A 26,337-nucleotide genomic window follows, 5' to 3' on the forward strand; every position below is an offset into this window, starting at 1 on the left:
TTGTTGGTTTGCTTGTTGATATGGTCAATTATGTGGATGGTTTTCCTAATATTGAACCATCCTTGCATTCCTGGTATAAATCCCACCTGATTATAATGAATATCCCTCTTGATCACTTGCTGGAGACTTTTTGCTAGTATTCTATTTAAGAATTTTGCATCAATTTTCATTAAGGAGATTGGTCAAGAGTTTTCTTTCTTTGTTTTTTACCTGCCTGGCTTTAGAATCAGTTCCATATTTGTGTCATAAATGAAATTTGGTATAACTCCTTTGTTTGTTCAGTCAAATTGTTTGTATGGCATTAGAATTGGTTGTTCTTTCAATATTGAGTAGAATTCATTTGTGAATTCATCTGGTCCTGGGGAGTTTTTTCTTAGGGAATTCTTTGATAGTTTGTTCAATTTCTCTTTCCGATATGGGGTTACTTAGATATTTTATTTCTTCTGTTAATCTAAGCAATTTATATTTTTGTAGATATTTGTCCATATCACCTAGATTGCCATATTTATTGCCATATAATTGGGGCAAAATAGTTTTTAATGATTGACTTAATTTCCACTTCATTAGAGTTGAGTTCTCTATTTTCATCTTTGATACTGTTGATTTGGTTTTCTTCTTTCCTTTTTTAAATTAGATTAACCAGTACTTTGTTTATTTTATTTGTTTTTTCAAAATACCAACTTCTAGTCTTGTTTATTAAATCAATGGTTCTTTGACTTTCAATTTGATTATTATTATTATTATTATCTCTAGTTTTCAACTGAAGATTTTTAATTTGTTCACTTTCTGGTTTTTTAATTTACATGCCCATTTCATTGACCTCTGCCCTCTCTAATTTGTTAATATATGAACTCAAAGATATAAATCTCCCCCTGAGTATTGCTTTGGCTCCATCCCATTGATTTTGAAAGGATGTTTCATCATTTTCATTTTCTTCAATGAAATTATTAATCATTTCTATGATTTGTTCTTTAACAGATTCTGGAGAGTCGTATTGTTTAATTTCCAATTCATTTTTGATTTGCCTCTCCATATACCCTTACTAATTTTTATTTTCATTGCATTGTGATCTGAGAAGGTTGCATTCATTATTTGTCCCTATTTATTTTTTCCACATATCTACTAACTAATTTTTTAAAGATTTCATTCACTTCTCTTACCTCTTTCTTATTTTATTTTTGGTTTGATTTATCTAGTTCAGATAGAGGAAAGTTAAGGTCTCCCACTAGTATAGTTTTTCTATCTATTTCATCCTTCGGTCCACTAGTTACTCCTTTAGAAATGTGGATGCTATGCCATTTGGTGCATACATGTTGAGTATTGATATTTCCTCATTGTCTATACTGCCTTTTATCAGGATGTAATTACATTCCCTATCTCTTTTAACTAGGTCTATTTTTACTTTGGCTTTGTCAGATATGATTGCGACTCCTGCCTTCTTTTTCTCAGTTGATGCAAAATAATTTTTGTTCCATCCGCTTACCTTTATTCTATGTGTATCTATCTTCCTCATGTGTGTTTCTTGTAGAGAACATATGGTAGGATTTTGGTTTCCAATCCATTCTTCTGTTTGCTTCTGATTTACAGGTGAGTTCATCCCATTCACATTCAAAGTTATGATTACTACCTGTGTATTCCCAAACATTTTGATTTTCTCTACTTGTCTTGCCCTTTCATTATTTCCTTCTACACCAGTATTCTGTTTTTAATCAGTTCCCCTAATCTCTACCCTTATTTTAATTTCCTTTCTCCTCCCTCCCCTAAATTAGACTACCTGGGCCCCTAAGTTAGACTATCTGGTTAAAATTCTAGCTTCTTTCCTCCTTAACTCAATTGATGTTCCATACTTTTTCCTCTATCTCCTTATTTTCTTTGTCCCTCACTCCTTTGCCCTCTAAACTTCATGTCTTCCCATCTTTTCCAAACACTATTTTTTTTCTTCCAACAACTCTTCTCAGGAATACCCCAGGTAAGGATTTCCTACTCCTCACAAATGGGTCATCTTTTATCTGCTGTTATTTTACAATGTTCCTATTCAAGAATTCAGCACACACATATTATGTTAATATTGAATTCCTTCCCACTTTGAAAAGTTAAAAGAAATATACAAATTTAAAAATATTTAAGAAGCCACAGTGATATTTTAATATGGATATATCTATTGCCTCTGTTCTTCAGGTAGTTCCTCAATTTGTGATTGCTTTTTAGGTAAATAGATATTTCCCATTATATAAAACATATATAAATTAATACTTTGTTTTAATAAACCACTATATCACTGAAGTTCAGTGTCATTATATATTTAAACCAAACTTTGGTCTCATTTTCTGCGGACTAAAGAATCCTATTTTGTGGGTCATTTTCTAGTCATTGATAATTTTCATTGGTTTCTGAATCTAATTCAGGACTCATAAATCCTTCATAAAATTAACAACCCCCAATTAGCTATGATACTAGTGTACGGCCTGACCAGTGTTCATTTGAGTAGGAGGATTATGTCACAGTCCTTACGTCTTCTAATTCTGCTGGCATTAGCCTTTTCACTAAAAAAAGCTAAATGTAGAATTCCTATTCAATATGTATTCCATTTTGCTTTTTAGTATCTTTCAATGTCACATTTGTTCATAAGCCGTATCCTACACTTTGCAAAGATAATAATTTGTCTTCCATAATTATACAACTTTGTACTGGTCCCTATTGAACTTTATTATACTTTAAAATGGGACATTTATCAAACTTATCAAGGTCAATTTGAATTATAATTTGATGATCCCTGTAAACAGCCAGTTGGTCACTAGGCCAAAGGAGGTAATGACTTCTATCCAGAAAATGGCAGAGTAGAGTCCTTTCAATCATTTTCTGATCTGTGTGCTTCAAAATGATTTGAATAACTGGTCAGTTAAAATGAGGAAATATATAAGTTTTTTAACTTATAAGATTGCTATAAAAATGATCTACTTCCTTCCCTTCAGTGTTATCAGTATTATGAAGGGTGTTCTCTTAGCAGCATCCACATTTAATAGTAAACTTATTGAAAACAAAAGAGCAAATACCAAGCATATTCTCAGATGTGGAAATTTTAGAGAGTTGTAGCATCCTTTGGGATGGCATATGGGACTGGGAGAATGGAAGATAAAATTAGTGAATGAGTTACAGCCATAAAGTTATTATGATTCTTCCTACCTAGAAAAGGGAGAGGTCTCCTTAAGGCTCTAAGGCAAATATACCAAAACCTTCCTGGGCGCTTTCATCTTAGTGCTGAAGAAATGGAAACATGCAAATTTTTTACATAAAAGCTTATTCCATATGTAGAATCTAAATTATGAAAAATCCAGAGAGAACAGAAAGGCTCAATTTAATCCTACAGATAGATATTAAGAAATGAAATACTCTAAGTGGTGGGAATACAAAGGCAGAAAAAAGATCACTCTGCACTCAAGGAATTTTCAGTCTACTGAGGGCAGATAACATGTACACAAAGGAATTCAATGTCATTTGAGGAGGGAAAGAGGACTAACAAGCTGAAGGGTTGGGCAGGAAGTATAGAATGCTGAAGGTTTTGCATAGGACCTAAGCCAAGTCTTCAAAGAAACTTATGTAATCTAGAAAGTAGAAGAGAAAAGTGACTGCATTCCAAGTTTGGAATATGGGAAAACACAAAAACAGGATATGTCATGTTAAGTTCCAGGATCCCACTGAAGATGCTTTATTACTGAAGAAGCTTTAATATATTTTTATTCTTATTCTACACATTGTGATGCAATTATATATGGATGAAATTCTAGGGAATTCTAGGATTCTATCATTTATAGAGGTTAGAGGCAGATTGACATAATTTGAGATATTTTTATTTTCTGAGATTTATTAGAAATCAGAGTCAGTGGTCCACACTCATTCAGCTTTTGAAACAATCTAAATATGATATAGTGATTCTTATTGAATATAGATTTTGAGGGTCTTAAAATGTAAGTTTTGGAAAGTTAAACTATAGTATCTCTAAGGTATCTTCCTGTTAACAGATTTTATATATCTATACTTCCTCAAACCAATATTAAATTTCTTGTTCTGGCAATACATACACACACACACACACACACACACACACACACACATATATATATATACATATATATACATACACACACACACACACACACACACATATATATAAAGAGAGAGAGAGAGAAGGAAGAAGAAGGAAGAGGAGGAGAAAAAGAAGAAGAAAAAGAAGAAAGAGGAGGAGAGAGATGTATTATTTAATATTAAATTATTATAATTGTTATAAGTAATTTGAAGGTCCAACAAAGTTGAAGATTGACCCAAGAGCAATGGAGAGACCCACAGTAGGCAAGAGCAGGCTGCAATACCCTATATATGGGAAAAGTGGTGTGTGTAAAGGATATCTTTGGAGAAATGAATGACTAGAAAAATCATGGTGCCATCACAAAGTGAGAATGAGTGAACAAGCATTTATTAAGCACTCAATATTTATAACATAGTGCAAACACTGGCTAACAGAATAGCTGACCATCTATAAAGAACTCAAAGATTTATAAATGCTTTTACCAGCATCATCTCACCAATTCTCACAAAAGCCCTAAGGGATAATTGCTATTATTATCACAATTTTATAGAAGAAGAAACTGGGCCTTGAGATAACTGACTAAGATCACACTACCAGTAAGAATCTGAGGTGGAAATTAAAGTCTTATCTTCCTGACATCAAGTCCAGTATCCTAGCCATTATGCCAAGTTTCCTTTCTGTGGACTTTCTGTATACTCTAATCATATTCATGCAATGTCATATATTATTATTGCTATTTTGTGTACAGCATTCTCCTCATATTGTTCATTTCATTTTATATCACTTCATATAAGCTTATCCAAGATATTTTTGTGATCATCTTGTTTGTCATTTCTTGAGATACAATAGTACACCATTAAATCATATACTACAACTTTTTCAGTCATTGCTCAATTGAAGAACATCCCTTCAGTTTCCAGTTCTTTGCAAACACAAAAAGAGCTGCTCCCAGTATTTTAGAACATATATTTTCTTTTTCTTTTCCCCTGATCACCTTAGGAAATAAAATGAATATTGGTGTTTCTGGATCAAAAAGAATAAATACACAGTTTTAAAACTCTTTGAGTATAATTAGAGATTGTTCTCCAACATGGTTGGATCAGTTCACACTTCCACCAAAAAAAAAAAATAGTGTCTCACATTCCCATCCCCACCATTTCCTTTAAAATTTGTCATTTTGCCTTTTTATTATTTTAGCCAATCTGATAGGTAGGAGATGATATCTGAATTGTTTTGATTTGTATTTTAATTAATAATGTTTGAAGAGCATTTTTAGATATAAGTTTAATTTCTTTATCCAAAAAATTCTTTGTATTTTTTGAAATTTGACTCACTTCTCTATGTATTTGAGAAAGGTGGCCTTTTCAGAACCAGATCTAGTTCTGACAATAACTAAATGTTGAGATCTTCACATAGTCAATTAACTTTAATGTGTCACAATTTTATCATCAGTAAAATTGGGCTAATAATGTCCATCCTCTCTAGACTTCACAGCATTCTGAGAGAACTGAATATTTTTAGGTTCTCAGAGCACAGTCTCCCCTACCACTTTGGGAGGTAGGAAGAGGAAATTACTAATGCCCCATTTTATATATGAATAAATAAAATCTCAGACTGTCTGATCCAAGATTAAACAACTAATAAGGGTTTAAAATGTTATTCAATGCCCAATCAAGGATATTCATCTATTGTTCTAATACCCATTCTCCTAACTCAAGAGCCAAAAACAAAGACATTATATGGAAACATTGCCCATAAGCCATATGAAAATCACTTAAAATGTAAAATATCCTATGTATACTAAGATACCATTGTAAGCCTATTATGGGTTTTCTTCTTCTGAGAAAGCTATTGTCATAGATCTCATTTTCAGGCCTATAATGATTCTTGAAGCTGTTGAGTCAGAGAGCTTAGAGTTCTCTGTATTCAGCATATATCCAATTTTAAATCCAAAACAATGAGAAAAGGGACAATGCGTGATGAAGCATAGTTATATGATGTTTTATAGAAAAGAAAAGAAGAAGCAAGTAGGAAACATTAAAGAGAAAGCCTGGGGATGACAAAGAAGCATTATCATATCTATGCTTAATAAAGCTTCTTATTCCATCAAAAATCACAACTTTAAGATGTTAAGCCTCTTTAGAGTATTCTTGTTTTTGTCTAAGTATTTCTACCTCTTAGAACATTGTCTTAAACATAATGTTTAACATCAGTTTAGTTGAAATTAAATTTATACTTTAATTGATAGTCAAGAAGTCTCAAGTTCAGATTCAATTTTCAGATACTACGTGATCCTTGGCAAGTCATTTAAGCTTTCTATGCCTCAGTTTTCTCATCTATAAAATGGTGATAAGAACCTACCTCTTAAGGTTGTCTAGAGAATAAAATAAAATAATATTTTTAAAACATTTTGAAACCTTAAAGTGTTATTTAAATGCTAGCAATTATTATTGTTATTTTAATATTATCATGTGTATAACAGCAATTAGACTAATTCAACAAGAGGCAAAAGTATACACAGGTGTTTGAATGACTGAGGAAGAATAAACTCTTAAAGAGTTAGGAATTCAGAGTATGACAGAGGGAGAACTCAGAGACAAGACATACCAGCAAACACAAGGAGGGGAAGCCAACTTACCAGTGACAGTGTAGTTTTCTCTAAGTCCAGTGTAGATTAAGGTGTCATCCATATATAATGAGTACTGAGTTATAATACCATTTGCTTTTTTGGGTGGGTTCCATAATAGTAACAAAGTGTTGGGCAGAGACTTGGCTAATGGTGGCTGAACCTCTTCTGGTGCTAGAAAAATAGATTTATAGAGTCTTACTTGATTTTAGATTTTCAAATTCAAACTTTGCAGACCCAAACCAATTAATCATTGAGGAAACCCGAGTCTGCTTTCATGGAAATGTTCCTGACTACTGGGCAGCCTGTCAGTAACTGTTTTAGTAACAATGCTAATAGCTGCCTTGAAATGATGAGCATGCTCATTGAGGATGCCTAAGCAGAGCTTTCCCTGGTTTGGCTGATGGGCACATTTTGACTTACACAAAGCATTCATTAAAGAGTAATATTTTCCTGTTGTTCTCATTAAAGCAAGGTAAATAGATCCAATTCCTTCCCTCTAGCAACTTATAATCTACGAAAACACTGATATAAATTATTAAGAAAGGACAAAGAGTCTTATAGACAACCACAGACATATTGGACAAATGTAAACATAAAATAAGTAATGACATACACAATTTACATTATGTATAAGCAAAGAAAGTGGCAGTTATTTTTTTTAGTAGGAAGTAAAATAGAGTTACAGGAATTATCTGTTCAAATAAAACAAATCATCTTCTCTCATTCAGTTACTGGGGAGGATCTCATGAATTGGTAGAACCTGAGGAGGTTTTTGAATCATTTTACTGAGGAGGAACAAACTCTTAAGTCAGGGACTTGTCTCAGGAAGTGGAGAGAGGGAAAACTCAGAGGTAATGGTGAAGGATACTTAGATAAATCCTTGGAAGGACAGGAAGTGGTGACCTTAATGAGAACTAAAAGGTAAAATGATACCACCCCAAGTGGACTGTTGATAGACCTTGTAAGAGAGGGTAAGGGCAATGATATGAGAGCACAGGGCTTCAACTAAGATAGGTGCATGACCAAAAGGTTGTGTGAAAAAGACAACCTTGGAAGAAATGACATTTTCATTGAAAAGAGGAAGGTCTGCTAACTAAGAAAGTTTCTTGAGTCAAACTACAAAGTTATAAAAAGCATTGCAGAAAATTCAGTCCTCTCAGCCAGTTTCCTCTATTGCACTCTTGCATGCATGCCCAAGTCTCTTTCATGCTTTAGATAGCTGGGTGCTTTCTCTATAATCAGACTCTGCATGAGGATAGCTATCATTTTCACCAAGTATTTTACATATGTTATCTCATCTGCAGAATTCTCTTCTTCCTAAAGCTTTGACATCTTTTGAACAATTTTTAAAACAGAAAGCCCAAGAAATCAAAAGTTCTGATTCTCAAGAGGGAGATATTACATAACAATGCTGCAAATCATTCCAGAGCCTTTCCTTCTTGAAGCAATGCATGCTGGTGGTTGAGTAAAGCTTTAACTATCAAGTTATAAAATGCTTTCTCTTCCTTGCTGCCTTCTTAATGTAAGCTTTTCAAAACCTTAATTTATGCCTACAATTTGTAAGTTCCAAGTACAACAAAAGTGAGACTTAAGAAAAGACGAAGGAACCCGAGCAGTGACTAATAAATGGCTCAATTGGCATTTGGAGGTTCCATCATACTGAAATAATTGTTGCCTGTGCTGGTGTTTAGCAGTTAAAAGAGACCATGGAAATCAACCGTTTGATTCTCAATTTCATACTGTACCATACAATCAATTCTCTTTAGTCAGACTGTCTCTAGATTTACTTCTGAGCCATAGTAAAATGAGGAAGCTTTCATTAATCTTTCAGATGCTTCATATTAATGACAAGGCTCTTGCATGAACAATGTAACAGCAATTAAAAAGCCCATTAATCTGCATTACAGCTATTAAAGATGCATGTCATTAAAGGGTATGGAGTTTGATTCATTTTCGCACCCCCCAAAAAAATGGAGCAATTATGGTCTGGCAATGCACTTTGTCATCAAATTAGGTTGGGGTTTTCCAGCAAATGGCTTTGCAGCATTTAGCTCTTCTCCTATTTTATTATTCATGACTGAAATGTGGAAGTCAAGACCTTTGAAATTACTTTACCTTCTTGTGGAGTGGAGATGTTCAATGCCTGTGTGCTCTCAGTACAACCAGCCAAAGTACAGGCAGTTAGGGTTACGGCATAGTTTTTGAAGGGTAGCAAGCCTGTCAATATGCCTATAATATAAAAAGGAAGGCTTTACATGTTTCTAAATAAGCAAACATGCTCACAGACACTCAACAAGGAAGGAGAAGAAGCTATCCATTTTTTCCACCCATTCCCCTACCTGTGTACTTGCTGCCTGAGGAGTAGAATGCCTGAAAGGAAAAATTCTGTAGTTGATTTGTTCCACCTTTTTTATAAGATGACTCTAAACCGAGGTCGTCCTAATATACCCCCTTAGTGTTTTCAGTATTATACAGAGCAGAGATTTTTAAAAAATGCTTGTGAATATCTAAACAGCTATAGCAAAGTGAATATGACTAATAAAGATAAATAATTAGTACATTAATCAAGTATATTTTTAAATGAAGAATTTCTGCATCTTTTGTTATTTTTAAAAATGCAGTGGGTAATGTTTAAAAGAAAAAAAAATGCAGTGGGGACAACTAGGTGGCTCAGTGGATTGACAGTCAGGCCTAGAGATGGGAGGTCCTAGGTTCAAATCTGGCCTCAGACACTTCCCAGCTGTGTGACCCTGGGTAAGTCATTTAACCCCTATTGCCCAGCCCTTACTGCCCTTCTGCTTTGGAACCAATACACAGTATTGATTCTAAGATGGAAGGTAAGGGTTTAAAAAAATGCAGCAATTAAGGTGTTGGCTGAAATTTAATATATGGGATAGGATGGATACATATCATTCAAGATAAGGGGCACCACGATTCTTCCAAACACCTAGTTTTACAATTTCAGTATCAGCAGTGATTTTACTCAGTCCTCATTACCTGTTAAATCATCAAGTCCGATTAATTCTACCTTCAATGCCTCTTCCTAAAATACAGACATGCCATTCTTTAAAAAAAAATATTCATCACTGTGGACTTTTTTAATGAAAAATTTCACTACTTAATTAGCTATAGTTTTAGGTAATACTTTGTGAGAAGCAAAGATAAGCTCAATCTTCTAGTCATCTTATGGATGAGTTTGGCCATTATTTCTGCCACTTTGACAACTGGTTGGATTTGGAATCAAAAATTCTAGATTTGAGCCTTGACTCTGTGGCTGAATATATGAACCTGAGCAAATCACATAGCCTGAGTTTGTTTGCTTATTGGTAAAATAGTAGTAGTCTCTCGGTAACCGAGGATGACGATTGTCTTTGTGCGTTTTTGTGCACAAAGACACTTGTGCATGAAGATTTAAGTGGAAAAGCCGATGCACAGAGACAGTCCCACTCTCTCGGCATTGGAAGCCTGGGTCCAGTGGCACGAAAAGTTGTTACACCTGGAGACTTCCTCAGCTGCATTGGGTGGCCGTGTTGTCTTTTGTGCTCCAACACGCCCTAAGCACTCCACAGTGCTTTGCTGCGTCGCCCTCTCAGCCGTTGAACCTTCTTGTTCGTTTCTTCCGTCTGTTCAGCCAAAACAGTCTTCACATGCTGCGTGAGCAAAGCCCTGGTTCACCAGGGGTCGACGACCCGATGGCTACCCTCACAAGGTTTGGCCAGCCTGTCGAAGCCGTTGCCCGGGGTGTGGCCACTGCCACATGCTAGCAGCTACTGGGAGCCACAAGTGAGAGCTGGGTGTCAGGTGGGGGTCAGAGGCTGGAGAGCTGCCCTAAGATGGCACGACAAGCCCTCCATACCAGAGATACTAATGACATAGCTATCTCACAGGCTTGTTATAAAGATTTAATATAGTAATTTATATCACAGAATTTGTAACCATAACATTCTTTATAAATGTAAGCTGTTTTTAACATGAGAGATGAGGAGGGTAGTCAGTGTCATTGTTCAGTCATTTCATTGGTGTCTGACTTCATATCCCTTTTTGAATATTCTTGACAAAAATATTGGTTTCCTTTGCCATTTCTTTCTCCAGCTCATTTTCATATGAAGTGAAGGCAACAAGGTTAAGTGACTTGTCCAGGGTCACACAAGTGAGGTAGCACTTGAATTCAAGTCTTCTTGACTCCATACATGCACTTTATCCACTGTGCCAACTAGATACTCATGATGGGGATGGAAGAGTTCAAATATTAAGCCTTTTAACAAATATAACAAGTTGCTGTGCAATAGTATGATATACTGAATGGAGCTCATAGGAAGCCTGGGTTCCTACTTTAGCGCAGTTTCTTTACTAGGTGTGTCATAAAAGATAAAACACTTCATGTCAATGAGGCTTATTTCTTTGTAAAACAAAATGATTAGAATAGATCATCTCTAGAGTGCCTTCCATATTTAATATGCAATGGTAGTAATAGATGCATGACTTGGGTAAAGGTTTTTGGCATTTTATCTCTCCCTTTTCATCCCTTTCTAGTGCTATCTCTGGAGTATTCAATGCCATCATCTGTCAACTCCAGCATTTCACAGTAGTGGGGTTTATTCACCAAAATCATTCTCAACTTTCTTCAATGCTCCTCTTTTAGCAAAATGTTATAGAGAAAAGAAGTCAGGTGAAGTAGTTCACTTTGGGGTTGCTGAAATCCACCTTCAATATCTTCTGAAATGTATTTCTTCTCTTGATTTTTCCCTGATCCACTCTCTTATCCTGCCTTTTGAGTTTATTGGGAATGCCCGATCCTTTCTTATTTTCTCCTATATCTTCCCTATTCTCCCACTCTATCAAGCCCTTTCTTGTCTTAATTATGTCCTTACCTATCTCAAAACCCATAGCCATTCATTCGCATGATGCTCGGGCTCACTCCAAAGCTCACTGCCCCCTTGACTTCTTCGATGCCTAACTTGGCAGTCCTGTATCTGGGTAACTTCCAAGAACTGCTCTCTCTGTTTCCACTCTGCTGTCAAGGAATGTTGGAGAAAGTTACTAAACTAAGTGACTTGAGTCCATTCATATTCTCTAACCTAGTGATATTTGCGTTCATCTCTTACTTATTCTCTAATCTTCCCACCCGGGTTTCTGCTCCAAATATTTTACATGTCTTGATGTACCTATCACAGTCCCCTGCCCTCCCCAAATATTATCATTCTTTCTATTTTAGTAAGAACAGTAACCATACTGGGACATTGGCCACCCCCAGCTTGGTATCCACACGGAATCACACCTTTAAGCAATTGCTTTATTATGTTAGGCCTCATAAGTATTTCATGGATTTTGTTACTAACAGTATCCCTGCATAGTGCTTTGTTTTCCTCTCTGGCAGTTTGTTCAGTTCTGCTAAGAAACATGTTCAGGTCTTTAATATCGTAAAAGACAAAAAAAAATCATTTTTTCCTCAACCTTTCTACTCACTAAAGTTATTGTTTTCTCTTTTTTTTCTGCCAAACTTTCTGAAACAGTAGCCAACACACACTGCCTCTGTTTCCTCAATATTGATTCACTTCTTAAGGCTTTGTAATCTGACTTCTACAGCAATAGTGTGGAGTACTGAATATGTAACTCCTTTCAGAATGAGGAAGATCTGGATTCCAGTGCTACCTCGAACACATACAAGCTGTGTGAACCAAGCAAGTCACATAGTGTTTAAGTACCCTGGGAAACTAAGATTTCTACTTAGAAAGCACTCTTTGGGGGTTAAGAAGTTCCTTAATGTGACCTTCACATAATGAGGAAGTAGAGCTGTGGTCTACTACTAACTGGTTTGGCCATTTTAGAAAGCAATCTGGAATTATGCCTCAGAAAATCACTAAAAATGTATAAACTCTCACTATATATATATATATATATATATTATATATATATATTACCCCAAAGAGAACAAAAAGGAAAATATTTAAATAGTTCACAAATATTTATAGCAGCTTTTTTGTAATACCCCCAAATTAGGAACTAAGAGGATACTCACCTATAATAGTTAGCATTTAGATAATACTTTAAAATTTCCAAAGCATGAGAGAGAAGAGAGAGAAAGAGAGAGAGAGAGATCAATGGATAGAGACTGATGGAGAGACAATCTCATTTTGCTTCCATTACCATCCTGTGAGAGGAGTGCTATTATTTTTCCTATTTTACAGATGAGGAAACTGAGGCTGAGCTAGTGAGTTTATGAAGAATTAGTCCAACTTATATTTTCCTGATTCCAAGATCCTCACACTATATACACTGCACCACCTACTTTCCTCACTACTTATTAGGGAATGAATATTTATATATTATATACATTTAATGGATTATTATACCATAAAATTAATGAAATGTACAGTTTCAGAGGAAACTAGGAAGACCTCTATGAACTGATGCAGAATGATGTGAGCAGAAGTAAAGAGAATAATTTATACAATGATATTTTGAAGAAACTTTGAAAGACTAGAATTCTAATAATGCAAAGAAAAACCATGATTCCAGAGAACTGAAAATGTAATATACTGTCCACCTAATAGGGATGTGGTGGAGCTCAAATGCAGAGCAAGATATACATTTTTGGATAAATACAATTTGGCAATTTGTTTTGCTAGACTATGCCTATTTGTTAAATTAGTTAACTGTACAACTGGGAGCAGAGATAATTGGAGGGTAAGATTACAAAGACTATAAAACAAAAATAAATAAAAGGACTAAAATATATACATATGTGTATGCATTTTTAAAAAAAGAAATAGTAGATCTATTGTTTTTGAAATATGACTTTCACCTCCTCTTTCTCACTTTTATTGTTATTCAATCATTCAGTCATGTCCAAATCTTAGGGACTCAGTAAACCATAGCAAGTTAATACTGCATGAAATTTTCTTAGCAAAGTTATTACAGTGGTTTGCCATTTCTTTCTCCAGTTGATTAAGGCAAATGGAGATTAAGTATCTTGCCTAGGTTCTTACATATAATAAGTGCCCAAGGTAGGATTTGAACTCAGGTCTTCTTGACTCCAGACCCAGCATTCTATCCACTGAGCTACCTATCTGCCTCCCCTTACCCACCACTGTATAATAGAATTACCTCCTAAATGATCATTGACTTCTAAGTGTTAAATCCAATGACCTTTTCTCAGCCTTTATATCCTTTGACTTCTTTGTAATAATTGAATATTTTTAAGAATATATATATATTATTTTCAAGACCCTTTCTCCTTTGGCTTACATGACAATGCTTTAACTTAGTTCTTATTTTTCTGGCTGTTCCATAGCTTTCTCCTTTCTCCACTTCCTCTTCCAAATCCTTAAATATCTGTGTCCCTAAAGGTTTTACCCTTAATCTTCTCTTTTCATCTCTTCTACATAGTATCCTTCAGCAATGTCAGTTGTTTTTATTGATTCTGCCATCATCTATTTGTAGATGATTCATAAATTTGGATCATTATCTATGTCCCCTTTACTGAGCTCCAGTACTTCATTTTCAACCACTAGGCATTTCTACAGAAATAATTTTAAAATTCACATTCAGTATATCTATAAATGAAATGTTCTTCAATCTTTTCCCACTAAATACTAGTTCTTATTGCTTACTTTCCTCTTTCTCTTCTGATTCATTCATTTAACTAGGTTGGAACCCAAGAATCATCCTTTATTCCATCTTTTCCTTGGTCTCCATATCTCATCAAGCCAATCATCATATCCAAGTGACTACTGAAATTTCTCTCTCATTTAAGATGTCTTTGACAATCTTATTATTGACAAACTACTGGAAGCATCTATTAAATTTTCCTAGACTATTGCACAATAGTCCCCTCCACTCTATCCTTACTTTAATGCCTTTGATATAGAGCAAACTGATAAAGTTTCATGGAATCATGGAATCTCAGAGTTGGAGGTTTATCTAGTTCAACCCATATACAAAAGAAATTCCACTACAACACACCAAACAATCAGAATTTTTTGAGTTTTATTCATTTTCCCAAAATATATTTGTGTCAATATTCTATACTCAAAATTCTCTCTCTCTGTCTTTCTCTCTGTCTCTCTCTGTCTCTCTCTGTCTCTCTGTCTCTCTCTTTTTTTCTCTTTGGCTTTCTTTTGCTTATGAAATCAATTGTAAAGACCTTAGTCTGGCATTCTGATTATTTTCAAATTAGCGCCTCCATTGTATTTTGTATCCTACTTTTTGTATCCTCAAGAGCAAGGACCTCTTTCACTTTCTTTGTATCTTGAACTGTTAATATAGTCCCTGGCAAACAATAAGTTTGCTATAATAATATAGCACATTATTATATGCTATAATATAATATAGCATAATAATAAACAATAAACTTAAGAAATGCTTAGGCTGACTGTTTCTATAATATGTTCTCAACATATTTTTCCCACCTTACCTCCCATTATTCACTTAAATGTGCCCTATATTCCAATAAAACCATACTATCTGACATTCCCCATACATGCCCAGTGATTTTTGTCTCTGTAGTTTCAAAGACAACATTCAAGTCAAGGGAATTAATGTCTAATGGTAGAATTTGGGAAGTTGGACAGGAAAGTAAGAGCAGGAGATTCCTGGAGATTAAAAAAAAAATCACTAAAGCCACACCAAGTAGATTACAGCCTACTACATTCATACATAAAACTGCCTACAGGTGCCATGGTACAGCATCCTAATGAATAAAAAGATTTAATTAATCTCTCTAAGGTCTTTATTGTCGAGAAGTTTATTAGGAACTGGGGAGAATGAAGTTTGTAACCTTATAGTGACATAGATAAAATAAGCTGTAATATCAGGTTAGACTTTCTTTCATTCAACAAATATTTATTATACGAAGTATTGATTTTTATGGATACCTCCTATATGGGGATACTGTATGGAAAATTAAATATGCGCACACATATATGCCATTTCTTTGAGTTCTTTGGAGTCAAAGAACTATATAAATCTAAAACAGTATTATTCTCATTGAAAAAATAATAAAAATCCGTTCCAGAACATTACTTAGCATTTTTACAGGCAAGCCTTCAGAGAGATTATGGACAATATCTTATTATGAAATAATTCCCTCCCAAACCATGACTAAGGCTCATTGTTGAAACTAAGGGTAAGTCAGCCTACGAGGCAAACTGTGCGGAATGTAAAACTTAGAGGGAGCTGTGCTGTCAGATAGCAACATTAGATTCACCAAATGACCTTGGGCATATGGCTTAACCTTTCCTACTGCTGTGACAAAATCACATTTGTTGCATGTGTAAATCAAGGATTTCGGTCTCTGGTGTCTTTCCCCTTTAAACTTGGAGGCCTTTGAGAAAAGGGAAACATTCCTCTCCGAGTCCTTTTTTCACCCTGATGTTTTGTGCATTGCTGGAGAAATTTACCAGGCAGTGTTTCACCGGAAAGTACTGAGTCTGTGAAAGAAAGATGCTAGAGTGAAACTAGACCATCTTTCAAGTCATTTATCAAAGTGTTCACATTTCCCATTTCAAGGCAGGTGAAACAATAATAAATACTGAGAAAGGAGAGCTGGAAAACGGAGGGAGAAAAGAACACAGATGTGTGGGCTCTTGCCAGCTTTTTATACCACACAGAGGGTTGTGGAAAGTTTCTAAATCACACTTTTTAAAATGTGATGTATATTCTGAGTTGGAGGTGGCATTTCCTTCATTTTTCCAGGAAAAGCCTTGCAATATTCTGCTTTCAGATTCTGTCAAAACAGAACAATGGTACTGGAGAAAGATCTTATGAGATTGGTGAGGGGTGGCAGTATGCCTTGGAGAAGACTTCAGGGTTTTATCATTTTACTTCTAGGTCACCATTTCGGGAAGGAGTGGGGACAAAGACACGACCATTCAGAAAACAAATCTGGGAGGCAGAAGAGAACGACATAGCATAGGAGTGAAGATCTGAAATGTGAAATTCAAAGATCTGATTTGGAATCCTAGCTGTGACTGCTCATGTAATTTTGCAAAAGTCAGCGCCCTCAATTTCCTCATCTATAAAATGAGGAGGGGGTTGGACCAGATGATCTCTACCTCCTAATCTGATTCTGTGATGTCTTTGGGAATCTTAATTCTTAGGGTAGACTCTGCCAAGGCAGAAATGAGCTTCAGATTCACTAAGTGACCTTGAGAATGTGATAGTCTCTTTTTCCTAGTTTACCTACAGCACTTAGAGATCACCAAGTTGAACTGAAGTGGATATTTATAAAAAAAAAAAAAGAAAGGTCTGATGTTCCCAAAGGAAATAGACTAGATTCTCCATGAGTGTGTAGAACCTTTTTGGAGATCCCACCAGGGACCAGTTAATGCACGAAGCTAGTAATTTACCTAATGGCACCTTTTAACGTGTCTAATTCACACTTAAATATTTTATCTTCAGTAGAATCGTTTCACTATGATACTATATCATCATCAGAAAGCATTTATCACCTTCTCCTCATCTGTGACTCTAGACAACGTGTTATAAAAAGCCCTACTGTGTAGGGGGCTTCCAATCTAAGACAATGTTGAGTCAGAAAGACCTACAAGTCATGATCATGTAAGTTCTCTTTTTTCAAGGTCAAGTTCAAATGCAACCACCTCAGTGAAATTCTCCTTCATTTCTGCAGCTGAAAGTGATTATCTCCTTCTTCAGAGTTTTTATAATACTTAGACTCTTCCTTTGCCCCTATCACCTTCTACTTTGTGCCATGTTAATTGTGTGTCTATCTTATCCTCCATATTATATTCAAGGTCCTTAAGCATAGGGACTCTTTCTACCTTTGGATATTCAGAGTCTAACAGTGCCTTTCACATAGTACTCAATAAATGTTTATTATACCAAAATGAACTGAAATAAATATTAGAAACATAAAAAGAAGCAATCATATCAGACTTGACTTAACTATCAAGTATTATTTGACAAAACTCTCAAACATTCGATTAGGTTCCTACGATTATGGATTTCCCATTTCAGAAGCTTTCAAAAAGAGATCTTTCTCTCTTTTTTAACCATTTAAGAATGACCCTGTCTGAAAACAAGAAGGAGAATCGAGTGTCCTCTCGAGTTATCTTTTGGTCAAAAGATTCTATGATAAGAAAAGAGGGTCAGCAACTATATTAAGAAATCTGTCCGTTCTAGTAATGGAAGAGGGGGATTTGGAAGAACATTGAATAAGCGTAGAGTAAGCATTATTGATATTTTAAAAGTGTTAGTGTCCCATGTAGCAAACAGAGGAGTGTTGGCATATGTATTAAAATCGCTGGCACCAGCAGGTTCAGAAATCTCTGTGCTAAGCGCTAATGCACTTTGAGAAAATCTGACATGCCACACCAAGGGAGTTTGGAGAAGGATAAACACATTCTTTTTTAATTGCAACCCTGGGCCACTGAGTGGGTGAAAGAACCTACTAAAAGGGTCACTGAATGACTACCTATCTATCAACACAAATACAGAGTACCTTTTGCACACTTTAGAAAAAGACTAAAATTCCAGGTATCAGATCCACATGGAATATACTAATTTTCAAATTCTACCACTTGGTAGGAAGAAGGGAAAAAGAGAGGAAGAACAGCAAAATCCTATCCACAAATGCACATATTTATGTTTTGTTATTATATTAACTCAAAAAGAAATGTGTAGTACTAGACTATACTACATCTGTGCTTAGCTATGGAGAGAATCTCTCTAGCTATCAGCCACCATGTCTTCCCAGTTACCAATGCACCATTTGGAACATGCTAGGGGAGGAAATGGATAGAAGGGTGGATGGATAAATGGGTTTCCACTCTTCCTGTAAATATCCCAGGAAATATTCTAATTAAGATATGAACAGTTCCTTTTTCAAGCCTTTCCAAAGGATTCTTTGAGACTAGTTTTTATGGATTCATTATAATGCCACCTTATTCTGAATCTCAATATTAGGTTTTAAGAATCCATGTTAATTAACAACCTACTGTCTTTCCCCCAGCCCTCCTTTTTCCTTTTTTAAAATGTGGTAAGCCTCTCTACTTCCGAAACTTCAGGTTGATTCCTAGGCTTCACAACAAATTAAGTCCATGAGCATTTATTAAATACCTATTTTGTGTCAAGCACTAGAAAAAAAGACTAAAGACTAGACAAAGTTGTTAAGATTCTTTTGATGTGTGAGAAGCTCATCACTGCCATTAGGTAAAATTAAACCATTGTACTATGTGAATTTATAGAGGCAGAGGAGAAATGGTTCCTACCCAGAGTCAGGGAGTATAAAATAGAAGGGATCCTCTTGAAAGAGGTGTTAAGATCTTTGTAGGACATGGACTATATGTCTTCCCCCAGTTCTCAACCTTCAATTTCACCCTCTCAAAGCGGCTAATATTGTATTCTGTGCAGATTGGGAACCAAATACACATTGTTGAATGACTAATGGACATTTATTTTTTTTATCCTCTTAGGTCCTCTTAGATAAATACCTCACTGTTAAGGTATATTCCCCTCCCAGGGAGAGAAAGAAGTAATAGGCAAAGACATGGTTTCTTCCAGCTGATAGATTATCTCCCAACACTTTTCTCCCTTTGCCTCTAACCTCAAATTTCAAAGGAGCAAAAGGGAAAATATTAATAATTGGAGGCAGCCTAACCACCCAAGAGAAAATCACTGCTGAATTGACACCAGCTGTGCAAGCCTTTGAGACTCTAATAGTACTATGTTTGCTGAAAGGCAATAAAACAGCAGAGAATGAGTCTGCTTTGACACTGAAATTTTACTATTAACTCCTCTGACTAAATGTAGACACACACAAATAGGGAGAAGATCTCAAAGCAAAATGGCTTCCTTTTAAAAACCAAATTCATTTTCAGCCAGGCAAAAATATAGTTTTTATTTACACACTTCAGCAAACTATCCTTTTTCCCCCTCCTCAGCTGCCAACCTAGGTGTTTGGCCAGCATCCACTGTAATCTGTTCTCCTTCATTATGTTAATCTGTGGGCGGAAAGATTTCTGTCATCTTCGAATCGCTTGTACAGCAATGGTAAACACCTTGGCCTGTCTGTAATTGGACAGGTGTCTGCATTGATGTCACCCAGCTTTTAATTCAATTAAAGAACTGGCTGCTCTGCTCTCATTACCCACTCATTTCCGCTGCACTTTTAGTCTGGCAGTGAAATTTGCACATAGCAATTGCCTACCCCAGAGTCCAATGTCAGCAGTCCCATAACAAAGATCATCCTTGATGTTCATGCATTATTTTTAAGGGACTCAAACAATCTAAAAATGTTTCAAAGTCTTGCACACTACCTGAGGACAACAGAGGACTTATCATCTTTTTTAATGGGTATTTTTACATTTTTCTTAAAATGTTACAATATTTAATCAGGGTATTTTCCTACTGGCCAATAATTAGGACCAGGAAGAATAAACAGAGAGGCTGTTTCAATCTCCTGATCCCCAGGGCTTTCCTCCATCTCCAGAGAACTCATCAGAGTACAATGCGCTTATTTATTTCCTGGCACTTCATATTTGGATCAAGAAAGTGAGGGTGGGCAAGAGCAAGGCTTTTAATAAGAATGCCATCTGGTAAGGGACACAGCAGAGGCAGGGCAGCTACTGCTACCTGGAAGCAAAATGAAAGAACCCACTGTTGTCAAGGAATGAACCTCAAACAAACCGGCCCAGGAAGAGGTAGTAAGTGTCTCAGCTCAGGATTCTGCTGCAGTGCAGTGGAATTCTGCTTTTAAAAGTACATGGAAGAAGAATAAGTTACCAGTCTGTAAACCTCCCTACCTGGTGGATGGATTACAGACAGTAAATCAATCCAACATACCGTACTTTCTGCCCACTTAAAGGAACCTCTGCAAATAAATTAAAGTTCTAACACAGACATTTTGACACAGTGACCCCATGAAACTGAATAATGACATTTGTTAAATATGGATGAAAATTTAACAGCCTAACAGTGATCTGGAAAGGCACCTATAATGTTTTTACTCTTTTGCACAAGGTGGCCTTCCATGCTATGGTTTCTCTTCTTTTCTCTTGAGATCAGGTCTCCCTCTTTGGTACAGATTGGTAATAAAGGAGTCTTTTATAGTCATGATCCCCATTCAGATCACTATGGAAGTCCTGACATACTCTATTTCCAACCTTGGTCACCCTTCCTTAGGCAACCAGACATATCATCTCCTTTAACAGGGACTTGCTTTATTGGTGCATGACTTGGTATGAACACCTGATGGGCTTAAGTCCATTGCTGTACAAAACTCCCAAGCTCAAGCAATTCACCATCTTCAGCCTCCCCAGCAGTAAGAATTATATGGGTGGCCACCATGCTTAAGCTATGCTATTATTTTTATATTAATATGCAACCATGGCATGCATAAAATGAAAGCAAATTTTTTAAAGTTCTAAGAAACCCTTGGATTTTTGTAGTAAACTGAAAAAAATAAGAAATTAAGACTTTTTATTAGAGGTTCTTTCTGCCTTTCTATCCTTGATCCTATGGTACTCACCAATAAAATGAGACAAAAAGAAGAGATGACTTGTGTGGGGTCCTCCAGCTCAAAATGAATCAATGAACATTTATTAAGCATCTACTATGGACCAGGCACTGTGCTAATTGATTATCTACAATCCTGTAGAAAATAGCCTCCTTAAAAAGTTTCTTTTTCTTAACTTTAGTGTAATATTTAGGTAACTAAACCCTAAACAATTTCTACTTAATTACATATAGGGGATGGTATTTATTAGAGGAGTTTAAACTCCACATTTGACCAGTGTCTACAACATAGATTTTTCTTTATCTGAGAACTTTGATTGAATGTCCAAGTCAGTGCTGCCTCCATTATTCTAATGATACTTTTGTAGGAGTTTGGAATGATATAGTTATGCAAAATTGCCAGATGGACAGGTAAAAGCAGAACTTTCAAACCCAGAAAGCATACTCAGACATTACAGTGGAAATGAAGATCTGATCTGGGCTATTTTTCCAAGGTTAATTATTTTGGATAATCATGCACTAACTGTTATCTTTTATGAATATTTTCATTATTTCTTTGACTCTAACTACTTGTAATTCTGTTTTGTCTATTGTCCAAAATCATTTATAGTCAATTCTCAAATATCTTTGGCTAGGGAGGCTTGAAGGTATACAAATTGAATCTGATGAAAATCCTAATCTCTTTCATTAAATTTATTTATTGGAGTTTCGTTCCAACTTTCTCTGAAGTTCCTAACAAAGAGGGGGATATCTAAGGAAAAATAATGGGAATGGGAAATGGAAATAAAAAGTTGCCCTTATAATCCACAACCTAGATACTAGCTACTGAATAAGGTTAGTTTCTTTTTTTTTTTAATGACTATATACCAAACTTATTTGCTACTGGAGTATAAGTTCCTTGAGGGCAGAAATGATGACATTAATCACCATATCCTCCATTGAATAGTACTTGTAGAATGTTAGACATTTAATAAATATCTTTTGAATGAATGTTATTAAAATGAAAAACAATCACCATACATTGTTTTTCTTTGGTCTGAATAGTTCAGATAAAGGAGTAGAAGGAGTGAAAAATAAACTTCAAAATTATTTTCTAAAGGCTGAAATTTACCATTTAAAATGGATTGTTTCTAAAAGAAAACTCCCATGAGTTAGCTTTGCCCCCATATTCTTGAGAATACAGGGCTGAGAAGGTAAATGAGGAAGTGACTATGCATATTATATCCCTTTTCTGAACTTTATGCATGAAAAATCCCCAATAATTTAAAGCACTGACTGCAAAATTGGGCTTTTCTTTGATTTCACATTTTATACATAAGCTTTGATTTAGTTCCAAATATAAATATAAAATGCTTTTTAAAATTCATTTTGATGCAATCAGAAGTAGACATGCTAGAAAATCTTTTGGCAACTATTTGTTTTTCTTTACTAAAAGTGAACTAGGTTACTTGAAAAGACTTTGTATCCAAAATTATTTTGATGGCACTAAAAGTATATCAACAGATGTCTGTAATTATTAGAATTAAGCAAAATCAATAGATTGCAAATGGTGACCACCATGTTTTCAAACCATGATATGTGTGCAAAAATATTGCCTAACTTTTGTAGTGTTCATCCCAAATGAGTAAAATAAAATGCATGACCTATAGAAAATGCTATCTAAAGATTACATAATGCATAGAGAGCAGAACTCACATTATGTATTCAGGAGAGTTGGGATAAAGCTATTAACTCATCAACACTGCATTACCTAATGAAATTCTTTTACATTATCTAAGCCGGAGCATTACATCATTCCTATTTTTACTGTTTATGTCATAAGCCATATTTATGTTCTATAAAACTGTTTCAGGCCAATTCTTTCCCAGATATATAGTTAGAAATAGTTTATAATAAAAGACAAATATATAAAAACTAATATATGATATACTGTAAAAACTGATGAAATTCCTTCAAAGGTTCTGCTGTATTCAACCTCTATCTTTTTATATGATACTTAACTGCTTCATATGCATCTGGACTTTACTAACCTAAAATAATTTTTGGAATTTTTTCAGAAAATTTTATACTTTAACAAGATCACACAATCACTATATTTGGTTGGTAGAGAAGTCTGTTGTTCAGTCATTTCAGTCACATCCAACTTTCTATGACTCTATTTGGGGTTTTCTTGGCCAAGAAACCACTAGAGTGGTTTGCCTTTTTCCTTCTCCAGGTTATTTTAGGCAGAGTTAAATGACTGGCCCAGGGTCACACAGTTATTAAGTGTCTGAAGCCATATTTGAACTCAGGAAGACTCATCTTCCTGACACCAGGCCTGGCACTCTATCCACTACACCCCCTAGCTGCCTTTGATAGAGAAGTAAGAGACAAAAAAAATTACCTTAGAACAGAAAAGAGTACATTCTCATATCATATTAGAAGGAACAAGTCAACTCTCCTCCTTAGACCACAGTTTTTTTTATCAACACTAATGATCTGTGATTCTCTAACTCTAAACTGAGTAATATGAAAGGAAACATACAAATCTGGTTGAAAACCAATTCCCCTAGAGTAATATTGATTTGGAACTTTGGCAATGATATCTTAAATTGGTAGAGCCCTTTTAACTTTTCATAACATTTTTCTTTGAAATCATCTCCTTGGATTAAGATAGACCAGTTTGAAAATGATCTATGCATATATAAATGGCTAAACAGACAGCAACACTGACATCTCCACACCTCAACATACCTTCAAAAACTCTTGGCATAGACTCTTCCCCCTTTGCCAATGCACTAACCCAAACCAAGCTATCCTTTAAGTACAATGTCACCAGTTGGCTGCCATGGTTTAACAGTTACATGGAGCCATTTTGGAGATTCTGAATGAGCTTTCTAGAGTTTCAAAGGCTTTAAATTAGGCATCATAAAGTACCAGGGGCTCAACCTCTAATTTCATACTGATGAGTTTTCTTTTCCTTATAGTGAATGCCTCTTTCCTATCATCTCTTCTTTTTTTCTGCTTAAGGGAATGTCATGCACATAACCTATCCACCTTAGTGATCACATTAAATATACATTAAGAAGAAAATGTTCACATATACACACGTTCTCTCTTAAACAAATTTCCTTCCCTTTTATACAATCTATTTCATCAGGAAAACTTTCCATTTTCTCCCATTCCCCCTTCTCTTTATCTCATTTTTGGGATGAAATAAAAAAGACATAATTATGACTGAGGAGCATAACAGCACTAGTTCTGGTGACTCACCTGTATCAAGGAAGAGAAAAACCCATCAATATGAAATTAAATTAGGCATAATAAAGAACTAGTGACTCAACCTCTAAAGCCCTTGAAACTCTAGAAAAACTCTCCAATATCTCCAAAATGGTTATATCTAGTTGTTGAATTTCAACATGCCTTTATTCAAGCACTAGCAATCAAGATTGATAAAAATTTCTCATTCAATATAATTGCCAACATCAAAACAGTTTGTTCCTATTATTTTTCTTTGAAAATATACATTTCAGATACTTGGTAGGGCAAGAAAGTAATTTTATATCATTTAACTCATTTCAATTTAATCTAATTTAAATAAATAAAAAGTAAATAAAGGGTAAATAAACTAAAAATAATACTTAAATTAACACCTTTACGATCATATATGACATTTCTTCTATGTTGAGTCATTCTTATACCTGAATAAAGAAGCTGGAGAGAACTATATTATTTTAAACCTAGTGGTTTTCTGCTTATTATTATTGTAGCATCACAGTTTTATATCAAAAAGAATTCTTAAAGAATACATAGGTTAATGCCTTCAGTTTTTACATAAGAGAATTAAAGTCCATAGATGCTAAGTGACTTGTCCAAAGTGAAATAGCTAATGAAAGATAACTCAGGACTAGAGAATGTCTCGACTCCCAAACCAGCTTTCTTACCACTGACTGAACAACTTGCTTAATGACTATAGAATATAGTTGGGGGGATGATCCACTTGGTCAGTATGCTTATGGTGGCATGTCACTACATTGCACCAGCTGATATTTCCATGTGGCATTCTAAGGGAGCACCAATAAGGAGTTTCCATAAATACTGTGAAGAAGATCAAATCTGACAGCAGGAGCTAAGAATTAATGCATAGGCCAAGTAAGTCAACCACTGCATTTGGTCATTTCATTTGACAATATAGTTCATCAGGCAACATCTGACTTTTGTGTGGTTTTATTAGAGCTGTCAGACCTATAACCAAAAGATTCAAATCCTCCAGAATAAGATATTATTACTCAGCTCAGTGAAAAAGTGTTTTTATATTGATTTCCTTACTCTAAGCCACATTATTCAGATTCAACTCCTTGTATGTCACTTGCAGATAACAGAATAAGGAAGAGAGTATTAGGCATTCTTATCATGCCCTTATATGAGGGGGAAAGATTCTTTTCTTTATTCATAAAGTGTCAGTTTACTATTCATTTTTTAAACTGGGTGTAAGCACAAAAGGTTTGTGGCTAATGAATAATGGGGTCTGGGGAGGGAAGAAAGGCATTATTGACACCATGAACCTCCCTTTATTTGTGAGAAAAATTATATTTATTAAGATATTTTTCTATTGTTTACCAGTACTAGAAGGAAGTCTATTAAACTGCTGTACTTTGGAGTTGGGGGCATTTTGATCACATGGGGAACTAAAAAGATCATGGAGCTGACTCGGTATGAGGTATAGCACACTAAGAAACTGTTAAGGACTTGAAACTTTTTTCTGTTATTTTAAACACCAAGATATTTTAGAGAGGAAGTGGTGGTGAGAAGAAGGGGGGGGGTAAAGGAGGTGGGTAGAAAGTAAAAAGAAGGAAAAAAGGTGAGAAAGGGAAAGGAAGGAGAGGAAGAGAGGGGAAGAAGGAAAGAAAAGGAAGTATATAAGTAGAAATGTTGTATCCTTTGGACTCCATGTCCCAAAATTCTTTTCTTGTCCCAAGAATCCTTTTCCCTTAATTCACATTTGCATTTGTGACATTTGTATGTAAGTTTTTAGGTAACTCTTCCCTCATTCTCTCTTTCACATGTGAGGCCAGGTGAGCTCTCCCTGTTTCTCTAGATTTTTAGTTTCCTTTTGCTTCAAGTTAAATATTAATAAATATTATTAAATATAATACTTGGAGTGTTGAAT

The sequence above is a fragment of the Monodelphis domestica genome, chromosome 2 (assembly GCF_027887165.1).
Source record: "Monodelphis domestica isolate mMonDom1 chromosome 2, mMonDom1.pri, whole genome shotgun sequence".
In the NCBI taxonomy this organism is placed as follows: domain Eukaryota; kingdom Metazoa; phylum Chordata; class Mammalia; order Didelphimorphia; family Didelphidae; genus Monodelphis; species Monodelphis domestica.